Source organism: Apus apus, chromosome 1 (genome assembly GCF_020740795.1).
Source record: "Apus apus isolate bApuApu2 chromosome 1, bApuApu2.pri.cur, whole genome shotgun sequence".
Lineage (NCBI taxonomy): Eukaryota > Metazoa > Chordata > Aves > Apodiformes > Apodidae > Apus > Apus apus.
Genome location: NC_067282.1, coordinates 59,934,873 through 59,961,334, shown reverse-complemented (window position 1 = coordinate 59,961,334; position 26,462 = coordinate 59,934,873).

Here is a 26,462-nt window from a genome sequence, read left to right as displayed (position 1 = left end):
TTATATAATAGGTCAGGGTTAATCACTAATGAAAATAAGCTGTGAAGCACAGCTACTGATTAAACATCAAAGCCATCTGTGCTATGTCACTAAGGTCCAATATAAAATAACCATAATTATTAATACCTTTCGGTATGCTCTAAAAATTATTACTTGTGAAATGAATTTTCCACATGTAAACTCACTTCCAAGGGACAAAGTAAAGGTCTAAAAAGCCTTTGTGAGTTAATGCTGGAATTTAATTAAATCCATAGTGCTGTTTAAACTGGATCCACAGTCTCCAAGTATGCTAGAAAAGAAAAACTGTAAAACTAATTTTCTATGTCTTGCTGGTATTCTAATATGAATAAAAGCTATTAGAGTAATAAACTCAGTTCTGATTAGAAACACTGGAACTCTCAAAGAGACCAAAGTCTGGAGTTCAATAAATGTGATATTTTTGGAAGGGTATATACAAAGTGGAAGTCTTGATTTTAGTTATCCCATGTTGTGTGGAAGAAAAAGATCAGAGAGCATCCTGAGAGCTGTAGGTGAGAAAGGAGAGTTGGCTGCACTTGGCACTTGCCTGATAAACTCCACAAGTTTGAGTAAAACTATCTTATTCCAAATAGACTGGCTGAGATAAAACAAATAGTATGACTGCAGAATCCACACTGACTTGCTGAACACTGGCTGAGTAGCATCAACCACTTAATACCACTTAGAAGTGGCAATATAAAGCAGCTGGGCAAAATCTGATCACAGAAAAAAAAGGTGTGTTTTGCATAAATGAAACACTTGCTGCCAGCCCCATGTCAAAAGATTCCTGCAAACATTGTGGCTTATGAATTCATACATGGCCAACAGGCCAACAGATGTACTTCTTGTTCAGAGGCAATTGCAACATCCTGATAGGATCTAGCTGTGATTAATTCCTATAAATGCTTGCAGGTTGCCCAACAGGATCTGCTGAAGGGTAAACACACACTGATGGAGTTCTGTCATGCCTTACTTGTGCACCATAGAGCTCTTTCTCTTGTCCTTACCTAGCTGGGAAAGCCAAGGAGATGGATTTAATCCTTTTATGTTCATGAGATAGTACAGAACCACATAACCTTCAATCAGAACAGAATTTAAGATAAATCCAAAAGTGCTTAGCCAGTTTGTGAAGACCCCTATAACAGGGTGAGACCAAATATAGGCACATGCTGTTCTCCTCTTCCACATGTTCCTTCAGAATGGAAACACAGACATATGTTCCAGGTGGAGTGTGACTGCAGCCTCTTCCCTGTAACTCCAGGTGCATCTCTGTGCCTGTGGTACTTCTAGGCTCAAGGATTACAAACATCCACTGGCTGGTTGGTGAACCAAGAAGAGATGCAACGGACCAGGGAATTACTTAGTAGGCCTTTTACAGTGTAAACCACTACAGCTACAAGTTTTCAGACAAAATCTGCAGTAGTACTCACATCAGTTTTGCTTTTGTATAAGAAAATAGGAGAATGCAGACTTCACTACACATGAGGGGGATAGAATAGGAGCAACTATGCATCACTGAACAAGGACTACCACTAATTAAAGAGCTGCAAGTAAAACAAGCTTAGTGATTTCTTTACCTGTTTCTGTACTCTTTCTACTCCAACGAAATATGTTACATCAGCTTCTATTCATATCATACTTAATAAACCTTTTACCACTATGAGCCACTATATGCCTTCATTTTTATTGCATGGGGACTAAACTCTTACTGATGTCATTTCATAGAAGTCCATTGAATTGCACCAAAAATTAATTTGGCCCTGCACCTCTGCAGCTGTGTGGAAGATTCTGGCTTTTCACCAAGTTCACACAAAGATGGAAATCCTCATTTTCCACCAGTAATTTGCAGCTCCCACATTTGTCAAAAGCAAAAAAGCATATTTTTACTTCCTTATTTATTTTTCCTATGAATACTGTTTTTGCAAACCATGAACAGAAAAAACCCCCACAAATAGAAAATACTATCTCCAACCATAAAATTTCTCCAAAATAATGAAAACTTGCAAATATCTTAAAAGACATTATTTGAATGCTTCAATGTGTCTTTCTGTAATTTGCAGAATTTTGACAAAATGTGTTCTCTATGAAATCCTAATAAATTCCTTCCTCTTTTTTCACAGTAGTCCTTGCTTATGATGATGAACATCCATACCAACCCTTCATCTTTCAGACTCAGGCCTGGAAGTTTATTTTTGAAAGCCTGCTGCTGAGACCCATGGAGGCACACGGGAAGATAGGCTGGGCAGGAATGGGAGTTGACATTGAATCAATTCAGTCCTCAGGCGTCAGTTTGAGCTCCATGGTCCAGCAGTATGCTGTTGTTTTTGATCTACAGACAGCAAGGGCTGGGCACAAACTGCAGGCTGGAGCTGAGAGGCACAAATGTGTTACATTAGTTTAAGAATTAGCAGGTATTTAAACAAACGTTAAGAAGAGATACTGCTGTACTCTGGATCAAGTAGCACATGGGCTGTGTTCCAGTACAAAGTACAATCTCTCCTCAGCTTTTAGCACCACACTGCCCAGCCTTCTTAGTGGGGGGAGCTACTTAAAACTTCCAAATAAGACACAAAGAGCATCCACCCAGGGAGAGAGTGAGACATATCTGGCAGGGGTGCACTGACAGGGTGAAGGATATGGTTGAACCTGTGTGTTCAGGGGACTTGCAAGTGATAAAGGTTACCTTCCACTGACTTAACATATTGTGTGGTCATCAAGTAAGTCCTATGTTACCAAAATCCCATTGTGTCTTTTGTCTTATTTCTGACTTTCAAAAGACATTCATTGTAGATTCATCTTTTAAGCTCTCTTAGGGTTCAAACTCTTTTAAATTATATATCTGATTCCTTTACACTTTGATTATTTTATCTGAGCCCATGGCAAGGGTGCCAGGAGTAGTGAGAAAATCATGGTCCCATAGATTTCTGAGAAAAAAATATCAGAGGCTTTATTAATGCTTGGGTTCCATGCCTTGATTTTATCTTCACCTCTGCTAAAATCTGGCTTTTGAGACTAGGGACAAGTCAGCTCATCATCCTGTGTTCTTCCTTCTCCGAGATTACCTTGCTCAGACTGTATATCTCTCCACCAGCAAGATATGCTTGCTAGAGCTAGTTGGAAATTTTCAAGCAAAGCCAAAACCATAGTTGTCAAAAGGTACATTCAGAAACATTTTGCGATTCAAGAAAAGTTGAAAAAAAAATTTAATTATCGGACGAAAATTTTTATCTTTTCCAAAGATAGAGTTGTTTTTCTGCTTGAAATGTCATCATGCAAAATATTCATTACTGCATGCAATGTTATATATAGCATATGTACAACACTATATAACACAATTATAAGTTGCTTTTAAAATATATGTGTTAAAGGCTAACAAGAGCAAAAGGTGAAGGTCAAACCATATTAAATTATTGAAGCCAAACATTTTAATTCACTGAATTAAAAATAATGTCTAGATGGACTTTCAAAACTGAAATTTCAAATTTTTAAAACTGAAATTTCAAATTTTAAAAACTGAGAATGGGATCCGATAATTTTTTTTTTCATAGAGTGGAAAAGCTATTTTTGTCCAGCTCTGTCAGCTCAGAAAAAATTAGATGAAGCATGGAAACATGGCTTTTTCTTGCTGACTGGGAATAATAGTTTTCTAGTGGGAAGTCTTCCTGTTACCTTCCCAAGCCAAGCTGTTTGTCAATAAGGGGATGGAAGGCCAAGAACCATGGATTTGTGTCTTGAACGTCTGTCCTGCCTAGCTGGTTTCTCAGAAATCAGGCATTATTAGCTTTTTTTGGTAACTGCTGATTGTTACCCTGTGAAGTGCCATTGGACCTTCTGAGTTCCTACAGCATTCAGTGTAGAAAGAGCATCCTAGACATCTTATGGGGTCCATGCATTACCTTGCAGGTTCTTTCAACAAAAGCTAAATGATATCTTACAGACATTATATCACATTACTTATAGCAGAACTTGCTGGTTCCCACATATTTTTTCACTATTTCATTGCAAGGAAACTGTTATTTTCCACCAATTCCACTTTGAAAATATTTTTTTTTACTAGGAACTCTTACAAAAAGCCTAATTTTGTTAGCCTTGCTCATACCAAACAACATGCCATGTCTGCATTGACATGATCTCCATAAAACGGGTGCTTAACACCTGACAGTGGACTCCTTTCATTCACACACTCCCCAGGCAGAGCATTTTGTAGCAAAGATGTGGATGCTAAACTGACTGAGTTAAAAAAGGTCTGAAAAAGGTCTGTTTTCAATTACTTCAAAACACATGAGTATATGTTTTCAACAGCTCAACAACTAAAGGCAGCGAAATGAGAAGATCGCATTTGTCAGGTGAAAAATTCAAACAATATTTGCACAACTTCACTGGACAACAAAATCATTCAGGTGTTGGCTTTTTCCAGCAGTAACATGGCAGCTACCTGGGGCCAGCACTACTGATGCACTGTGTTGGTGTCATTCCATGTTACCTGGCTTCCATCTGGGACAGAAAAGCAAAATCTCTGGACTTTTTGCAGCCTGGATTCTGCTACAGATTATCCCCTAAAGACATAAGTAAAACTTAACATCAATAAGGACAAACATAACAAGGAGGGAGCATAGTGCCAGTTTTGAAAATGTAGCTATTTTTTTTGCAGTTTTCCTGCTGATTCCCAGCCTGCAATATTGGGATGGAGTTTGCAGAAGTGACAAAATAAAGTTAGGCAGCGTTAAATTCTACTGGCAATCAGCTTCACTAAAGAAGATAAAAACAATGTCTATGTAGAATATCCCCCATTCATATGTCTCTGATGATTTCATGCAATGCTTGTAGTAAATAAACAAATAAGTACCTCGGGAAAAGAGCAGTTTGACAAGTTTTCCAAGTAATTTTTCACTACTTGGTATAACTCTCTGTCATGATGTACACACACTACATCAGAGGATGAGTCCTAAGTGAAGAGAAAGGACCAAGGTGGTGTTAGAAATATAAGAGGTTAATAGGAATATTTATTACTAAAAATATTGATAAAATACAAGCAATGGAGTGCCAGTGGGAGAGTAATGATTAAATTATCTGATTCAGAGAAGATACCTGTATTGTGTAATAAACATTAACATTAAAGCCTGACTTGCAGTAATAACAACCAGCAACTGATTATAAGCACTTTCCCTTCAGAGTTTATTTGTCTGCACCTGGATATTGCTGCTTGGCAATAATTAGGCTCTAATCACTGAAGCAAGCTTTAAATTTACTAAGTGTGAGCAAAACACGTTATGTTCTGTTTACTCAAGAACAAACCAATCTAATTTAGAGAAAGGATGCCCAGTTGCCTCTCCCAACTAATGAAAAAATCAATGCTGCAAACCAAATAAAACTAACCATTTTCTTTTAGTTGCCCATTTCGTACTTACCTGAATTATTCTCCAGATTCTCTGAGGTACAGATACACTTTACTACACTTTTAGGAAACCTGGTAGTAATCTACTACACAGAGGTTGCCAAAATACCTCGTTGTTGGCAAGTCTTTTAGAAAACTAAATTTGTTTCAAACAGTGGTATATTAAGAAATACCAGTCTTCTAATATTGCTATGAGTTCTCAGGCAGCTAATGAATGGATGTTATCTTTTCAGAGGGTCTTTTTTTCTTTTTTCTTTTTTTTTTTTTTTTTTTGAGGCCAGTTCCAGCAGAGAAAAGAGATGGGATCAAACATTTACGGGTAGCTCATTAGCACCCCTAGTGTCGCCAAAGTCTTTGCTAGATCGAGTGCAACTCCTGCATAAATTGTGTATAAACGGCACATTTAGAAAAGCGCTCATCTTTTTCAAGGGAGGAAAGATCCTCTTGCAACAATGAGCTAAATTTTTAGATTTATAAATATTCCCTTAAATAGACATTTATATATATTTTTAACCAGTCAGGCATTATTGGGTGTGCTGACAACCTGCCCTACGGACTTTGCTGCGACGGGTGCTGAAGAAATGCATAATTAAAAATGAAAAAGGCTTTTAGAGCCTGTTTACTTCGGTGACTACTGTGAAACAAATGTTTCTTTCTCCTTGCATCGCCCACCCACAGAAAGGGAACAGAACAAAGATGGCTCTGTCAGGCCTCTCTCCACTAGAGAACGCCTTGAGAGGCCAGAATGTATTAGGACCCTGCTGAGCCCATTCAGCTTCACATAACACTCATACACACCGTACAACTAATTACATGTCAGATTAGCGATTTCATTATTACCACACTACCACTAATTAAAACTGCTTTGATATTGCTCAAGTAGTTTTGTGTGTTTACACAGTTTTAAAATCTGGTTCTTTAAATTATTTAATTTTTTTTAAGAAAAATCAAATTAGTATTATTTAAATGGCGAAAGGAACGTATTAAGGAAGAAAAAAAAAATCTACACCAGCACTTTTCTCCTGCAAACCAACTTTTTTATACATGAGTTCTAAGTGCAAAGTCCCGACTGTACTTTAATCTGCAAATTGTTAGATTCATGTCAGTTTTCCATTCCTGATACTGCCCAAAGCTTAAGTTATCCAAGTAAGTAAATAACAAAAGTTACATCATTTTAATCTGCATTTATCATTTTAATTGCCTGAATCTTCACTCAGACAAAGTAACGCTGTAGTTTTACGTTATTTGATTAATGAGGGCAAGAAAATTGAAGTTTTGCAATAAAACTAAAAAAAAAAAGAAAATTCAACAGACTTTTATAGCTTTTTCCCTTATGATTTTAATTTAATGGCTCGTGTTTTCATTACTGCAGAGGCTGTACACTTTAGCTTGCAATTATGTCCCATCTGTGAAGCACTGTGTTATTACAGTTTATTCTAGTAGCTTTTCAATCACTTTTGAGTTGTGCTTTACAAGTATTCTTGCAGCAGGTGGGCTTACTGGCATGGGACCAGAAATACACAAAGCGCAAAGCTGGAGTTTAATGGCAGCCATATGCATGTGGCACAGAGCGCCAGCCTTCCCCCATATGCTGCTAAGCAGCCCCTTCAGCCTGCCAGTCACTCTTCTTACTGACTACAGTCTCTAAGTAGTTTTCTGCCAGGGAAAAATATACCAAGGCAGCAAATTTCTCCAGTGCACCATCCTTATTACTGAGACAACCCTGTCATTAGCAAAAGCACAATGAACCTGATCTGGAGATGCATACCAATTAGGTTGCATGGAGCACTTTTCCTTCTTATCTCTATGGAAACTCGGCCTCCCTGGCTGCAGTGGACAATCAGTAATGTTTCATCCACCCATATGTCACCTAGTTAACACTGTACACTTTTATGTGAACCAAAAATCTGCTCGAACCCTCTCAACGAGGCAAAGTAAAGAAATTAAAGAAAGGGAAACGAGCAAAGTGCCCCGCGCGTTTCTGAGCATGGGCGCCTTTGCAAGCGCATGGACCTGCACAGTCAGCACCCATGGCCACTGACAGGGCGGTGAGAATTGTAACTTTAGCTGCAGCAAACACAAAAACCCACCTCTAAGGAAGCTTGTGTAAATCACTCAAAGCCAACTTCGCTGTTACAATAGGTATAGTCTTTTAAATCACATAAAAATGCTGTGCCACCTGCTTAGTCCAGGAAAATGCTTTACGCTACTTTCCGCCCCTTATCGTCTTTAGGCTTATTTTTCCCCCATTTATGTAACTGTGTTTTTTTTAAAAAAAAGTTAAATTTTTACCCTGAAATTAATAAATATTTCTCTTTATATTTGCCTGGATAAAAAAGAAGGTCTTTGGAAATAAACACATGCATCTGATTAATTCCTTCTCTGCCTGTTTTTGCTGTTTAAGGCTCTGCTCCCATTTTTACTTTCCTCTTTGTTTAAAAGCAGCAAATGAAGAGATTGGGACAAGAATGTCTTGGTGTTGATTTTAGCCTTTGCAGGTTTTTCCTGCAGTTTGATGTACGAGAATGGGTACCAACAGACATGCCATGGTTGCATCAAGAGCTGCACTTTTGACAGTACGCATACCATATATATAAATAAAATGCTGACTCTTCAAGGTGAGGGAAGGTGCTTTTCACTGTTTATGACCTATGATTCACACCTGCAATGTATTACCCCATTTGATTTGTTCTACAGTATTATTTCTTCATTTTATAGAATAAATAGCAAATAATAATGTGTGGAATAGCTGTACTCCATGTCCTTTGGGCAACAATATCATTCCTGGAAAAGAATAAATTACTTATAGTGAAACTTAATTTGCAATTAGCAGAGGAACACCTCATAGATGCATTGAATATTGACAGAAAAACAGAACAGGTCACAAATGTCAAAAGAAAAAATTAAAATCTTTTGAAAGTGTGCAGGTCTGAGTGACTGCAGATGTCTCAAATACTCCATATTCTATGCACCAAATGTGCTTGATCCGGGCAGCGGCACATCAGGAGAGGTGAACTCATATTCCAGATGAACAGACATTTAAAGAAGCTGAATACGATTAAAATATTACCTATCAAATGGTGGATGTTGAAAAATAAAGAAAGCCTGAGTACTGGTGGTGACTCAGGAAGATGCATGAAAAGAAAAAGGAAGAAATAGGGACTCAAGGAATGCTGGCTTCTCTCACAGAATTGACTAGACTTGTGTCACTGCCTCTGATATTCCCATGATACTGTCACTTAGAGAACATTTATTTTTTTATTATAAAAGCAATTCTGGATATCTGTAAAATTCTAAGTCTTCTAGTGGGAGCAATTTAAAACTGAATAATGCAATCCTGAGGGGATTGTACTACTCTTTGGGGTTTGTTTTGAGGTTTAACTCATCATAGGAAAAACTTCTTCAGAAGTAATTATTAGTTGTGACCCTTGAGAACAATGGAGAAAGAGTAACTAGAGAGTTGTGAGGAAAACAGAGAGGACTAAAAATCAGATTGAAAAGGGCCAGCAGAATTTTGGCCAGTCTGGTCAGGTTTATTACCAACCTACCATGCAGATATTTGTGGGTCATTTAGACAATTTCTTTGGAGACAACGAGATATTTTCTATTTTTCAGTAAAAGATGTCATACCTGATGTGAGCTTTTGTCCTTTATCAGTTCAAGAGAAAAAGAAAGATAGAAAACAACTTAAACATTTAACCTGCTTCTGTTCCAGATGAGAAATCCATTACATTTCTCAACCTGCAATATGAGCTCTGGTAAGCGTGCTGTATTTGTACCCTATAGCCCTAAAAGGGTAATGTTACAATAAGGGCCCAATTCTGTGTTCAGTGAATAGGGTAAGGAACACTTTAAAAATAAACTTTTTTTTAGAAGGCAGTCATTATTTATACACATTTCAGTCTCAAAAACAATGACTGAAAAAGTAAATGACTTCTAAGAAACAGATGATAAGAGTGAGAAAAATAATTTTATACCATGGGCTTTTTATTACTATTTCACAGAGACTTAGGAGTCTTAAAATCAAGCATTTTGTTAAACAAAAACAATACAAATTTGATGCAAAACTAATTTTTTTTCTCTCAGGGCCAAATACAAACTATTTACAGAGGATGGAGATTTATGTATACATTAGAAGAAAAATATCTACTCTAGGGTTCAGAGTTCCTGAAATTTCACAGTCACCTTTGTAACTTAGCAGCTCTCTTGCAGTTATGTGGTACCTGTCACTGCTGTGTAATGAAATACAGTAGTCCTCATATATAGTTGGCTTTTGGCTATGAAGACGTTTCTAGTACACCTTTTAAAATATATCCTTATGCCACGAACAACACTTACATCCTTTTATCACATAAACCTTTTTCTTTCTTTCTTTCTTTCTTCTTTTTTCACACTTTTTCTTTGCTTAAGGCAAGTTCACAGATCTTTTTTTGGTTTTCAGGAAATTTAGTTAGGTACTTTTTAACAGGAGGGTAAAAAATGCTGCTTTAGCTTGTTGTTTATGATGCTTGGATAGAAAGTTTTTAATTCAGAAAAGGTCAATTTGGGATCAGGGGTTATTTCAGCAAAGAAAGGGAGGAATGTACTTGTCAGTCTTCACAGGTATAGGATAAAATGGACTTCAGTCAGCATTACTATATTATATTTTTACCTAAAGATATGAGGATCTGTTCAATATAGCACCCTGTGATTTCTTCCTTGATATTATACAGTTTGCACTTTGCCAAGGTCAGTATGTTTTACTTTCCAACATTGGTGTACCACTCAGTGGGCATAGCCTCAATGTAAAGACAGGGAGACAAATTTCTGTGTTCTGAGCTGTGTCCTGCTGAGGACTTGAGGAGAGGTGGAACGACATTCGTGCTGCTTTCTAAAGTGTGACTTCAGAGCAATCAGAAGCATAGAGGAGCATGTGCTCGGTTACATCAACAGCAAAATTCGTGTAGGAACCAGCTGAAGTGCAAAAGATTTAGCTGCTTTCTGATAAATCCAACCTGATTTTGGTACCTAGTTGAAGAGGTAAGTTAGGAGCGTCCTAAACTTATGTCCATCAGTAGTCAGTAGAGAAGAAAACCTGCACAACAGCATCTGAGTTGTCTTCTGATGGTGAACCTTTCTCTCCATGAGCAGTCAAAAAGCCTGGGACAAACACGTTTCTAGTGTTAGTTTCTCAGCCCAAATTGAATAGGAGGAACCTAGACATGACCGGCTGACCTTTTCCAGAAAAACCTGGCATGCTTCAGCACCCCTGACTCCACACTAAGGGAGAAGCCTTGCTGTATTAGGTTGGTAGTTAAACTACATCTGTGACAGTGAGTGTTTCATTAGAATGAGTATACTCTTAATGGAAACAATCTGAGTGACAAGTCAGGATGAAGTTGTCTACTTAAACCAGCCTTGGCTGAAATGGCACTTCAATTTCCAGCTATTTGAAACCATTGTGGGTTTTTTTTAAGAAGGCCAAGTATGGCTTCTTATTGACAAAATAAACAAGGTTTTTTTCTGTTTGGTTTGGTTTTGGTTTTGATTGTTTGGTTTGTTGGTGTGGTTTGGTTATTTTTCTGTGGGGTTGAGAGAGAGCACTACCTCAGCCAATTGCTTCTAATAATGCTAACTGTTGACTAATACTCAGTTCGGTATTAGTCAATACTGAATTCACTCGAGTGTAAAATAAGAGGACTTGGAAAGTTACTGCATAATTGTCTGTCTTTACCATCCCACATGAAAGCAAAACCTATTCAGCATCTAAAAGTCTGATGCCCACCTGTAACAAGGGGAACAATTCTTATGATTATCATAGTAAAAATTAATACTGAAAATCCAGAAATTGTAAAAGGAAAAAAAAAATCCTTGAGAAGCACGGAAGTGCACAGTCATGTTATTTATGCTGCGTTAAGTCCATTCCTGTCATGATTCTTTATAAAAACTAGAAATGCCAGTGTAACATTTCCATCCACAAAACAGGCTTTTTAAGATTCATGCCCATGAGTCAAACAGAAGATATTTTCTACAGTTTTACATAGACTAACCTAAAGGTGTGACATCTCCTTCATTATTCTAGCATACAGGGACAATGAAAAACACTGTTTGTGTAAGTCCAGGATCCAGTAAAATTAGTCAAAAGGACTAAAATATATCTTCATCTCCTTTGCATATACCAAGCACAAACAGATGCAGTTTTGTGCACCACAGAGAAAGGCTTTTCAGTAAAGATGTCACTTCCAGAGGTTATTCAGAGTGGTGGAGTATAACACCATGAATAATGTAGCAAATGTGGTACAAATGTCAGACTAAATTTACACTTTTCAGAGTGAATATTCTAAATAATGTCACTGATATGGAGAGTTCCAAAGTTAGTGTAGAGATGAAGTATTGCAATCATTGTCAGAAACATTGTATAATTTATTATATCAGATATGAAATCAGCATTCAGGCTGAAAATTTTCCTCATTATTATTGTCAGACTGGATGGGAAATGCAGGTAACTTATATTCATAAATCCTGAAGATCTTAGCAAACGTCTAGGTCCAAAGATAAGCTTATAGTTGAGATAAACTTATGAAGTGAGGCTAGTGATATCTCACAGGGCCAATATTTAATAATTACTTCAGTAAAATTAAATGGAGTTTTTCATATTTGCTCATCTTTAATTACATTTCTCCTCTATTTTTTGGCTGAGTCATTCCTAATTTTGCTTTTTGACACATCAACATTTATTTCAGGATCTGCTCCAGAGCTGGTTGGTTAAGCCTGTTGTTTCCATGTAATTTGATACAACCTATAAACAGACTTCATTGCAAATTTGCAACTTTACAAATATTTTGCCAAGTTTGTGATGAAAAATATTAGTGTGTTGTTTATACAGCTGTAATTAGTTGTGGGTTATGTCTATCAACACTTCTTTGGACATATCTCTAGTTGAGCTACATAGTTAAAAGCTAAACCATGTTGTGTCTTTTCTATTCCCTTCCTGAATGATCCAGGAAGCAGACACACACACATATACATGCACTTACAAATACACTTGGCTCTCTATAGTTATATATGCTTTTGCGTTTACATACACCTCTATATACAGATACACATAGATAGATGTATGTGCATTTGTAACTGCACATAGGCACACACACATTCCTGCCATGTCTGCTAAATCCGTCATTACTCCTTATAAAGGAAATAATTTCACTGTCCAATTAAATTCTCTACCGGTCCCTCACTTTCCTTTGCATTAGCAATGGGACTATCCTCTGTGGGAGCTCAAGGAAAAAATGGAAATCAAGATACTCCAATCAAGATATGATTAAGATTGACCCAAAACACTACAGGTTGTCTTCTCTCGTTACTGACTCTGTTGCTCTCCTATATTGTAAGGATTCCCTTTGTTGTCCCAACTAGGGTAACGAGCTGTCAGCAGAAATCCACACAAGCATGAGAAGTGTAAAGTGAACGGGCTAGCTTTTGCTTTTTCCAGAGAAGAGCTACCATGCTGCTGAAGGGGCTGGTGATCAAGTCACATGAGGAGCAGCTGAGGGAACTAAGGATGTTTAGTTTGAAAAAGAGCAGGCTGAGGGAAGACCTCATTGCCCTCTACAACTACCTGAAAGGAGGTTGTAGGGAAGTGAGTGTTGGCTTCCCAAGTAAATAACGATAGGACCAGAGGAAATGGCCTGAAGTTGCAGCAGGGAAGGTTTAGATTGGATATTAGGATGAATTTCTATACTGAAAGAGTGGCACTGGAACAGCCTGCCCAGGAAGGTGGGTGAGTCACCATCCTTGGAGGTATTCAAGAAATGTGTAGATGTGGCACTTCAGGGCATGGTCTAGTGGCTGAGGTTGTGGGGGTTTTAGTGGGTGTTTGTTGGTGGAGTGTGTGTGCTTGCTTGTATTTGATTGGTTGGGGTTTCTTTGTGCTGATGGGCTCAGTCATCTCAGAGGTCCCTTCCAACCATGATGATTCTGTGATTGTGTGATTCTGTGCTTCATGGCATATGCACCATATGAGAAAATTACTTGCCTTACTTTTCTGCCTTTTTGAAAATGCCTCGCATGAGTATTTTTTCCTGGCTCATGTCTCATCCTAAACCCAAAGCCCTTTCATCTTTTAAAGACACCATTATCAGCCAGGGGCATCCCAGGAGAATCAATAAGTCCTTGCAGTAAATGCACACTTCTCTGGCCTGACGTATCCAGCCCATCGAATGTTCCTCTGCCTAAAAGGAACACGGAGCTAGCTTTCCCCGTCGTTGAATCCGTTCTTCAAATCAATGGACATATATTCATTATATGCACAATGAATGAAATTATTTAAAAGCAAAGCTGATGCCCAGGCATAAGGGATAGGTAAACTAGGCAGTGTCCTCTCCAGGCCTGGGAAGGAGACATGCAGCATGCTGTCTTCTGGGACAGAGAAGATGCATGCCCCTTCCCTCATCACTTGTCCTTTCTGTCTGTTAGGTGCTCTGAGAGAAGCAATGAGGAGACGTGCCCACAACGTAGGACTGACAAGCAATTAGCCAGACTGATGACGAGAGCCACCACCGCTACCAGTGAAGGGGTGGTGAAGCTCAACCCTCTGCACTGCCAGGCAGCGTGACAGGTTTCTAGCATGGTGTTGGCCCCACACTTGCAACCTGGTCTTCTCCCAGCCATGCCTGGGGACACTTCCTGGAAGTAGCTTGGGCCCAGCACCAGTTTCAGGTGCTGGTTTGCATGTGGCCACCCTGGCTTGGAGCTAACGCCACAGACATGTGTGGCTTTGTGGCTCTTGGCCTCAGTGCCAGTGCACTGTCCCAGCATGTTTTTTGTGCTAGTCTATCTGTAGCTGTATTGACCTACTTGTGCTTTTTTACCATTAACCTGCCTGATGCCTGTTACGGTTAACAATGATATTCCAGCAAACTTCCAGGGTTAGCTGCCAATTAAGCTGGAAAACAGTATGTCTAGTGGGAATCTAGATGGAAGAAAACTAAAAAGAAGAAACAAAGGAAATAGTAGAAGCAGTTGTCTCTCTTCTGTCCACATTACATTGGTTACTTAATCCTCTCCAGCAAGGTAAAAGAGTTTTGCACTTCAGGTATGTAGCTTCCCTAAATCTGAAATGTGGGATCACTCCAGCATGTGTGACTTACGGGAGGGCAATTCTTCACCCTGTCCTTCAAGGGCAGAATAGTACAGCAGGGGAATATCTAAAAAGAAAAATCTGACAGCAGAAGGAACCAAAAAAGTTAGGAAGGGAAACAGAATTCATAAAAGATGGTGTCATTCATGTCCTTCAGTGAGAGACATATGATCTCATGTAAACGGCAATGTTTTCTACTTTCATGATTTCGTTCTGAGTCTTGTGATGTTTAGTATTTAAAAGAAGAGTTTAAAGCTTAATTCACATTTCCCTCTGTGCTACAAAGTATGTCAGATCACAAAACAAAAACTTGAGGGTTTTTTATTACTGGTTTTAGTATCTTGATTTTTAGCAAGATTTATAATCTGGAAGTGAGCAATTCTGGTACTGTCCCATGACACACACCCCCAGCCTGAATGCCAAGACCAGTCTAGGAAAGTCCACAGCCTGAGAAACAAGTCTTCCTCAAGCTGCCCTGAAATCTTTCCTGAAGCTATTTCATGTACCCAGAAGACTGCTTGAAGCTTCTGACTCTTGAAAAAACACTGTTCCTTAGGAAATATCCTTTATGTTCAAAATTTATCATTGTCTTTATTCAGGGTTTGCATTATTGTGAAGAAAATTAAAAACATGCCTGCACATTGTGGTAGAAGTGTTTTCTTCTGTTAGGTGTAAGAAATACACAGTGTTTTGCAGGTTTTTTTCCATTATTACCCCAAGCTGACTGGATGTGCGTAGTTAGTCTTCCCATATTCAGTATTTCTAAAAGTGTTTTCTTTCTCATAACTCAGATAGCATAGCAGGAAAGTCATCAAATCTTAAGTAATAAATCTCAAAAAATTCTGAAATTAGCCCAGGAGCAGAAAAATACAATTTAGAAGTTTGAAAATAACTGAATTACCTTATATAAATTCAAGATCTTAAAAGGGTTCTATAGAGTGTGGGGTTTATTATTAAATATCAAGACAAATTGACTACTTAACATGTCCGTTTGCTGGCTTTCAAATGTACATTACCTACCTCCCTTTTGTTTTGCTATATGTCTGTTCAGTTCCCAGAAACCTGCCTAAAAATACACTTGCAAAATTGCATCTGTATCAAGACCACAGATAGCAAGCTGCAGCTCCATCTGAGCAAAACCATATGACTAATGACTCCTCAAAAATGAATTTTTTTAATTGAAATGCATTTCTGAAAGAATGTTGACCCCTTGAACACTGGAAGCACTGCAACTGTTGCATCATGGCCCAACTGAAAGTCTGTTGAAGCCAGTGCAAAGACATCCGCTGGCCTGGACAGTCTTTGTCCCCAGCCTCTGGGGTTATCTAGGTACTTCTTTATACACAGAGGACAAGTAAAAATGTGTCTAGCAAATCCCTGTAAAGCACAGGGAAAACTTGTTACCTATTGGCTACTCAAGAATTGCATGGCTCAGTCTCTTTGTTGTAGAGCATTTTCCCCTTGCAGGGGATGTGCACGTTGTTGTGGAACATAAATAAATACCAACTCTGTGCATCATCAGTAGTTTGGGTTTTTTTTAATTCATGTTAATTTACACATACAGATGTCTCCATGGGGCAAACTTTATGTGTAGGACCTCCTTTATTCTAGGTAAAAATAAATACTTATTCTAAAGGTGGGTTTTTAAGAATATCTGAGTAACACACAGTCATTCCTCACCAGTTCATACACTGTGCATACTACAACAGGGCCTAGTACTTGTTTCTCAATACCAAATGAAGAGCAGGAGACATATCTGAAGTAAAACATCCACTTTAAATGTCCTCTGGCAGGTTAAACTGGGAAATGGTAGGTTGTCTGATCAGATATTTGAATGGACTACCCAGAGAAGTGGTGGAGTCGCCATCCCCAGAGGTATTTAAGGAAAGGCTGGATGTGGCACTTAGTGCACTAGCTGATGTGGTGATGTTAGGTCATAGGTTGGACTTGGTGATCTCAGGGGTCTTTTTTAGCCTCAATAATTCTGTGATTCTGTGATTCTGTTACCTACTTTGCTTTTTTTGACCAGAAGAGAAGGAATCAGATTGGATGTGAACACAGATTCAATTTGCATGTAAGCCTTAGCTTTTTCTCATCCCTCAGTTTCATATGCACCGTATTTGCAGGGTTTCAGAGCATTTTGTAAGCTGAAAAAATAACAAAACAAGAGAAAATTGCCCCAAAGTAGCCCTGGGAAAAATGAAACTCTCCCGTTTACCCTGAAGTTTTGCCTATTGTGGCTTCAGTATTTATTGGTCAGTTGAAAGAAGCACAGCAAGCAAATAAATAATTTTTTCTTTCTCAGAATGATTAAATACTTTTCATGTTTTTCAGGACTTGAGGTGGCTAGCTAAACAAGTTAATTATCTGATCAATTTAACAAGAAGCCAGAGCATGAAATCTGTGGAAGTTCTACCTCTGCTTTCAAGTTTTTCCCAGAGATGTTCTTAAATGTTCACTGAGAACTTAACTTTTCTCATAGTATTCTCTTTCAGTAATTTTTAAAGAAAGAAAAAGAAGAGAACACAAAAAAAATAGTTAGCCTTTCTTCTCCCATCTCTGTCTATTAAATGACTGATTCCAATTTAATGCATTGATGCTGAAGGTCTTTGAAAATAAAGGTATATTTCTCTTCCCATCCCTAATGGGATAATAGCACATTCTAATGCACAGGTATTTGTTCTTTTAGTCACAATTTATTATGAATTGCAAGTTACAAACATCATTGCTTTGTGGTTATTGTGCAATTAGACAAAAGAAGACACATACAGAGACAGGCAAATGGAGAGGACAGAAGATGATTACATCCAATAATATTAGCTTTTTTTTTTTAGATTACACGAAATTCCATTTATAGTTTGCATATTTCTCAAATTCACCCTCTTAAAGAACTCCAAAAACAACTGCCTAAAATCTAGCAGTACTGCTCATTTGCCCTCATCCTAAACCATTCACCTTGATACCCAGCGAAAAAAGAAAGCATCATGTCCTAGTATAGCCATGTAAAATGCACAATAAATTATTTTTGAAAGGAAGCACTTTAATGCTAGCGAGCACCAGTGATCTGCTTCAGAGCTGTCACCAAAGGACACTTTAGACATTAGAGTGCATTACTGGATGGTAATAGTAAATGGCTGTATAGAATCTCAGTGATCGTTATTGCCATTTAATAATTTTCTTTCCTGTTTGCAAAATGGATAAATGAATATTTTCACACTCTCAGAACAAATGGTATAAATAAAAATAGATAAAACAGTTTTAAATAGTTTTCACATTTAAAAAAGTATTGTTTGGATCCACTGTAACACTCCAGCTACATGTAACTGTAGCGTGTCTTCTTGTATCTTATTAAATTTAGCTTACTGCAAATGTAAAATAGAATTCTCTTCACAGTTTCAGGCTCATTGCATTGTAGTGAACTCAGGAATTTGTTGTGGATGGTTGTACCACTTAGGAATTGCTCACAGCCCACCAGCTTCCACCTCTGTCTCTAACTTAGAGATGAATGAACTCTATGGGCTTCAAATTATACTCGTGTAACACTTTCCTTATGACTGAAGCTAAATCATTATAATGCTTAAAAAATACATTTAATGGAACACTTTTCCTTTGCACTGAGTGCAGTTTTGGAAAGGTTCTCACGTTTGCAAAGACTTAACCACATGGCAACCTAGGCACCTACCCCCCTTCAAAGACACCTGTCTTTAAATAAGTTGTAACAGAAAAGCACATAAGTCCGAGGACACCACTTCTTTTATGCATGTGCAAACATGTTTCAGGGTGCTGACAAGGACTACCCTCAGAAAGGAGGAAAAGTGTGGAGGTGGGAATCTCCTTTGGTGACCCCTCATGAGTGAAAGAAGCACAGCCCCCTGGTTTGGTACATGCCCAAATGGTCTGGTTTGGGTCAGCAGGAATAGGGCGTGTTGTGGCTGGGAAATGCAGAAGGCTGGCATGTGCTTCTTCATTTTTCTTCACACCTATAGCAGTGTTCAAAATATCTTTATCGGGGAAACTAAGACAGCTGTCACAGACACAGTGACATTTTGTCCCCAGAGAAAGCCAAGGAGAAAGTCTGGCTTTCCAGAGATCCCCGAATCCCGACAGTCCACATTCTAGACACTGGCATTAGTCACAGCACACAGACAAAATGCTTCTAGGATTTAACTTCAAAGTATTTTACTGTTCCAAAGAAACACATCCCAAAGCAAGCAAACAAACAAAAAAACCCCAATCAACCAAACGAAAATAAAATAAAATAATCCCCAAAACTTCAAAAAGAGGGAAAAGACAGGAAAAGCTTAATGAAACATTGCTCTTTCTGCCAAGTGTGGGAGACCAGAGTTCCCGGGAGTTCACTGGGCTGAGAGCTGCGCAGTGAGGGGCTCTGCCGCTGCTGCAAACACCAACAGCTTCTGTCAGAAGGAAGCGCAGCTGATTAATCAACTTGATATTACCCGAACTGATTAAACAATGAGACGTCCTGGGGTTTTGCTGTCTGTCCTGATGAGTGCTCATCATAACTATTAGTACAAAACCCCAGCACGCCTCCCTTGGGAGTAAACTACCTTCTAATGTTTTTCCTCTAAAGATTAATTCCATTGTTATGGAACCTGTGTATTAAAGGAACTATAAACTAATCATTAGTCATTTTCAAACAATTTGACCTTTCCAGCTTTGACTGGTGGAGTGTTTTTGGAAGAGGTCTTGTGCAGTTTCCCGTATTCACATAAGCTGGTTTACTTAGACAAATAGAAAAAGGACTGATATGCCTGCAGCATTGTGTTCATTTCTAAAGCAGAAAAAGTGGACATTTTTTAATGAACTTTTTTTTTTTTTTTCTTGAAGTAATGTTTAAAGGATTAGCAGCTGTGGAAACCATGAAAACCTTTGCTTTGTTCCACCAAATGACCCAAACCTCTGCCTGACCTTCAGTACAATAAACTCCCTCTTTTGAAAGATGCCACTAAGCTTGAGTGTTACCTGCAAAAGGAAACAGTTTTTTGTACATGCACTGAAACTGAGGTTAACCAGTGCATTTGCCTCATGTCAATAAATAATTTCTAAACTTGGAAAAAAAATTAAAAGTCATGCTTGAAACACACATTTTTTTGCGTGTCTGAAATAGGTTCCTTTTACCTATCAATCAGGTTTTCAACATGTGATCACTAGTGTGTTTATATGGCTATCATTCGGGTGCAGAGAGCAAGAATCAATCAATTACCCCCGAATTAATCTTTTACGAGGTTAGGGAAGGCCTCAGCTTTCTCCATTTAGCATATCCTCATAGGTGTTACAAAGTATCAACTTTTCACCTCCCAGCAAGAGCATTCCTAGCTTCCCTGCCTGTGAGAAAGATTCAATCCGACTGCGACCAAAGGCAGGAAAAGGCAATTATTTCTAACTTTACATGCAGGTCTTTTTATTTCCTGATTTTTCAGTGATAGAAGATTTTAAACACTTAACAGCTTTGTTAGCTTAAAACAAATTTATATCACTTTTAATTCAAATGTCTAGTTTCAATAGTGGGAGATATTTTTTTAAAAAAATCTATTAAACCTTTTAGCCCCCAGAGAAAAGAGTTTAAAAACAGTCTTATGCATGAAATCTTCAAGTCATTATAACTGGATTCGTCAATGAGTGCTCTACCATGCACGTTTTCTGGATTTCTTCTAGGTAACTTCCTTTTTCTAAGTTTTCCTGATATGTATGCAGGTCAGAGCCAACAAACCCTTGAAAAAACTCCCAGTCCAAGCCCTGAAGCACAAGGGACACAAAGCGCAGCTGGCCAGCTTCAACCCTGCAGGCATAATAGCAGTAGACTGGTGATTCTCAGAGCTTCAGTTCCCCACGGGAGCAGACATCCCAGCACAAAAGCTTGCAAGGTTTGGGTTTAGTGTTGTTTTTGGTTTTTTTTTTTTCTTTTTTCCCCCTCTTTTTTAGTGGTGTGCACTAGTTTACAGAAATGACAGGACAGGACCCACTCATATTCATTTCTCACAAACTACCAGGAACTCAGATGCAACAAATTAATCCAGAGGCAAGTGCTAAAATGTGTTTAGTTTGTAAATACTGCTGGTATCTTTCTGGGTTATTTATAAGTCTTAAATATCCCTAAAGCTTTGGAAGCATCTGTTTGTTAACCTTCCTGGTAACAACCTAAAACCAAATCACACTTCCTAAAGGCTACCTAAAATGCATATCAGTTCAGCAGAGATTTTATTTTTTTTTTTGTAAATACCGTTCTTTAGATGCTTACACTCCTCCTCATTTAGTATAATTGTGTTTAAACACCTACACATATTTAGGGTTGTGAATTTCACACAATAACTATGTTTGGCATTACACATCCCTGCCAAGAAAATAGACCCATGTGCCTGACTATACCCATGGAAGGCAGCAGTAGTTTTGTTCGTGATTCAATATAGGCACAGGTTTAGCCCTTACCAACACCTTTATTCCTTTACTTCACATCTACACTGTAACCTTTTAGGAAAACGTGGCTTCTGAATTTCCATGTGAGTCTATGGAAGTTTTGTTCAAACAAGAAAAACAACCTGTGTTTTTCACGCTGTGCTCACGAAGCCCAGTGGTCTATGCTTCAGTTTTGAAATGCCTCTGAAAGGCAACCAAGAAAAGTCAGATTGTTACTACAGACATTAACTGTACATGGGTCCACTAAGAAGTGTTATAAGGTCATCAACCTAAGGAAGGCTGACAATCTTTTGACAATCTTTGGACAGATCAGATCAGCTGGAGTTATCCCAATTAAGATACCTTTTTTGTTTCCTCAAAATAAAATAAATTTATAGATGTTTTTCTCCAGTCAAAATGTTTTAGAAGTGGAATTTTCTTTCAAATCTCCACCTTGTGAAACAATTTCCTTTGATTGTACTGCTGGCAATTTAAAATACGATTTATGAATACTCTTTTAACATATTATTTTATAAGATTTCTTTCAACCTCAATTGCAGATTTTTAAAGCTGTGAATAGGGCCCATAAGAAATCAGCTACTATACAAGTGCATTTAAGAGCTAGTAATTTCAGTTACCTGTGTAGTAGGTGACTCAGAGTCAGATTAAAAACACAAACTAGAAAGTTCAACCCACCCCCCCTGCTCTCCTGCCCCACAAAACGTGCTACCAGCAAGATTTCATTATTTGTTTGTTTTGTAATCAATAAAATCTATTAGCAGACAAGGTATTGCAATTGCCAGGACATCAATACAACTAGTTTAACTTCAGATACTGGTTGACTTGGGATGTCAAAGCTCCCACAGTTGTTGGGAGTCTGTGGCATTAAAAGAACAGATACAATCCTAAGCCTAAGTGTTAACAAAGCCTGTTGGCATCCCAGAGGAGATTAGGTTGCTGATCTTGTAAGGATCAGCTACTTACTTAGTGATGTTTACATGACATTGATGTAGTGACATCCTGATCTAATTACATGTCAATAAACCACAGTCCTGATGCCCTGAGAAGATCAGGAGAGGATTACAAGAACTCCATTGCCAATCCTTAAAGCCTAAGGAAGCAACCTTGTGATTTAATTACCATGAATTCAGTAACTGTAAAGCTATTGTTTTAAACAGGCCAATTCCTTTCAAAATTAGACTACATCCCTCCCTTTAACCCCTTCAGCTCCAAATTTTGCAAACATTCTGCAGAGAATTCACTGCTTTAGCAAACACTCTGAGAACTTGTTTAGATGCCTCCAGGTCATTTGTGTCCGAGATTAATTTTTTTCTTTGAGTCTAAGCACTTTTAAAGGTTTTATTTTAAATTTATGTCTTCATTTTCATGTTCTCTGGGATGGTGTCAGAGTAAACCCAGTACTACGTTAATTCTGGCAATCTGTGGGTGTGTTCATTTCCTTAACGCCACCAGCACTGGATAACCTATGCTGCAGTGTTAGGTATGTAGGGGTGGCTGCTCCTGCTTAGGGAAAGGTGGAGTATCATAATTTTGCCTGAATGGCTGGGAAACCTCACAATAGCTGTGATGGAAACATGAGAAAGGTTCAAGTCTGTAGAACAAGCATAAGTGCTGTTATGCATCCCACTATGGATGAGGCTAGTACCCACTTTTATGCACTTTCAGCTAAGAAAAATACAACTTAAGCAGTCCAGAATTAGTTTTTTAGGTTAGTTGTTATTGTGCTTGGAAGGCTTTGTTAAACAAGATTCAATATAATGCCTAGAGTTTCCCTTATTTTTTGCTTACAAGTAACTGGAATTGTTAGTATCATTGAGTCAAAAATTAATTCCCTACACTTCCTAAAAGCTGAGAAGATTTTTAAAGGTTTCACTCATTCTGAGCACTGTGTCTGCTTCACATGCAAGTGTGATTTTGGTTACGGTCTTATCAGAAAAGACAGACTTCCAAAGTGTTAGTGAGGTGCAGGCAGGATCCTGCAGCACAGAATCCTCTCACACTAGAAAGTACCCACATGTTCTGCATTGCCACCAAGCAAGATATTTTACCTGACTCATTTCTTAAGTCCTGGAAGGGCAGGAGGGGCTGTTGGAGTCAAGGGGGCAAGAAACCGACCTGTTTTTTGCACAATTAATCTTCCTAGAGCTTTAGAATATACTTTTTGTTTAAAAAGGAATACACTGAATTCTGCCTGCCCTGCATGGGGAGTTGAACAAGATGATTCCAAATTAAGTTATTCTATGATTCTATGTCAAGTGGTAAAATCTGTATAAAAAAGAAGTAATTTTTCTGCTCCTCCAGCTTTCCCTCTTGCTTTCCCTTTTCTCTTATTTCATCATTTTATTCATCCTCCAAGTAAACTACTGGGTAGGGATGTGTAAAGCTTTCATTATGATATCCAAAGGTGCACAGTTATTTCATATTACTGGAAAGGACACAATCTTCAAGAGCAGATGAGTAACTTACAAGTCTAAGGCCCACTTAAAAAAATTACTTACGCTCTTTGAAAGTCAATGTTGTAGTGCCTTTCCATGGGAAATGACAGCTTTCAAGTATTTCCTCTAATGCAACAAATTGAAAATAAAGGAGGGTTTCTTTAATGCTAAGCTTTTGAATGATGAAATCTCCTGGGAGGATATGGAAGACATTGAAAACTAGCTCTCAGGGTGTTTCAGTGGTTTTGCAGGCAAACACATTTTTAAAGAAATAGGTCTTAACGTGACCTTAACTTGATTTGATATAAATTGTCTTCCGGATAAAAACAAGGACCAGGCTCAACCCTGACAGATTTCTACTGGCCTCATTGAATTTACACCAGGGTTAAACACAGCCCAAGTTATTTAACTGTGAATACATGAAGTGACTACTTCCCATGAATACTTCCATTCTGCATACCCACAGTATGCTGTATAACAGTAGAAATAACACCAGGCACTTAATGCTTTCGTCTTCAAAGCACTTTGCAAACATTAGCAAATAGGAGAAACTCTTATGAAAGTACAGCTGATGAAGAAACAGAAATTTCTGGGAGAAATACCAAGTGAGCTTTTATAAACTCAGTATTTTTCAACTCCTAAAAGACTGTAAAAAGAAAATATTTTACTGTATTTCTAGATTTCATTCCTGCAATCTGCTGCTAGGACAGAATACCTCTAGCAAAAGGTGCTGTATACCTTCCTGAGCACAAAGCTCTGTTTCATTCTGTAGGATACAAAGGCATGTGCTCTTGTGTCAGCAACACATATTGACCTTTCAGCACGTGGACCTGCTTTCATACCTTAAATACTAATTTAGATTCACTTTAAGCACTCAGTGTGACTGCTCTCATCACCCTCTGAAGACTCCTGGCTCTTCCTAGTGTCTAAGGGAACTTCAGTTCCTAAAAGCAACAATTCCAATTCTCACCTTATTTAGGCACCCTAGCAAGCTGATGTGGAAGTCTGCTCTCCTCTGAGGGTGTCTGCTCCTCTGATTGAAGTTAGTTACCTGCTTATGGTCTTTCCTGAGACCTTTGTGAATAAAACGGGTGTGCATTGGCACTAGGAGCCGCTTTACACCTTTTGTAAAGACAGGGGAGAGCTGGTGGAAATCCATTCATGTATGAGGTAAAAATATGAACGTGGAAAAATAATAATGTCATAGTAAGTACTCAGCATTTAGATCACCAGTTGAACAGCAATCCTGTAAAATCTGTTTTCAACTGGTCTGATTCAAATGTGAAATGTGAACAAAAATATCTGCTTAATAAAAGGAAGAAAAAAATTGGCTTGAAGAAAGTACTGTGCTGAAATTGGAGAAAACATTTAACTTTTAAAAATTTCCACTCTCCTTTGGCAAATGCCAAAATGAAATATTTCTACATGCACACACACACAGAGACACAAAATTGGGAGACAAAGGCCATCTTTAGACCTTGGGGGAGAAGTTGCAAAAATGTGTGCCGTGGCATACGTAAATTTTAGCTCTGTGTCATCATAAAAACCTTGTTCAATGTCACAGAATACTCTCTAATACTCCACACCTAGGTGGAAGGCTGTTTTCCCATGTGGAAAGGCAGCTGATTTACCAATCTGCCTTTTCCTAGACACACAGAAAATTGTTGCAATGGATACTTTTATCATCAACATCAACCTGATTTAGCTTGACTCTCCCTCACAGTTAAGTTAGAACTTGTAACAGATGTGTGATGAAGAAGATCAACGGCAAGGGAGTCCAATGGTGATAGAGACTACATAAGAAAAAGGAACACAGTGTTAAAGGCTAAAACAGTGCATTAAGCTCAGAAGCTGAACCCTAATCTAAATTCTGGGTTCAATATATCAATTTTTCTTTCCTTGCTTCTGAAATTAAGCATTATATAAATTTGTCATGGTGCTCCAGTTGTTCTCCTCTTAAGAAACTAAATGCCCTGAGTCTCAATCTGCATATTTAAAGAAAAATAAAAATAAATTGCAATTCAGATACAGAGCTGACAGAAATTGAATTCAGAGTTTATTTAAAGTGAGCCTTCTTTCACCTTTGCATGGGGAGCATTAGGATGCAGCCTACATGATCCCCATCTTCTTCAGTACAAAAATAAGAACAGTAAAAACATAACTTTTGTTTAGGCCATTTTTGACAGTATGAATTTAGTTTGCTCTATAGAATTAAAAATTTTGGTAGGGTTTTTATCTATTGTGTGCTACAGGATTTTGCCAGAATTGCAACACAAGCCAAAAAAAGGTATATTTTTCTGTACCTGTAAGTAGCTGCAAAACCCACTGCAATCAGTCACTGCTATCAAAGAAACACCTTGTCGGTTCTCATGCATACAACTTCATGGACTCTTCTAGAAAGTGAGAGTGCTTTACAGTATTAAAAAAAACACCACCAGATTTCAATTAGTGCTGGCAAGATTGAGCACACTCATGCTCCTAAAACATCTTCAATCAATACAAGTTATAATGCTTATTACCCAAGTCCTCCTGGCCTGTGCAATGAGCTATGCAGTGAGGATGCTTAGGAATTTAAAAGAGTCAAAATCTTTCAGGAGTCCCCCAGCAGCTCTTTCACTGACACTGTTGCAGTTTTGGGATTGCAGGGGAAACAACAAATTGAACCCATAAGGTAGCAGCTACTGTCTGCATCTTTATCCCTGATTTCCGCCTTACTCCCGTCATTTCCTAAAAGTTCCTCTTGCCTATAAGAAATGCTATGCACTCTCCCTGCTCCTACACGTCTCTCTACACTTTACACAGGCAGGAAGCTCTCTCTTCCCATGAACATTTAGAGGCTTTTATTGAAATGCACTACTTCAGTATTTATTGTTTTTAAATCAGTTTCAAGTGTACAACCTATACCTCTTGGAACATTAAATATAAGAAATACTGTTTCACCACTTTACACTTTGCCACTAGCAATCAAAGCTCTATAGAAATTAAAATATAGTAACTCCTATCATCTGTATTGAAACAAACAGATCTAATTTGAATACAAAAGTACAGAGGTTTTGTTACT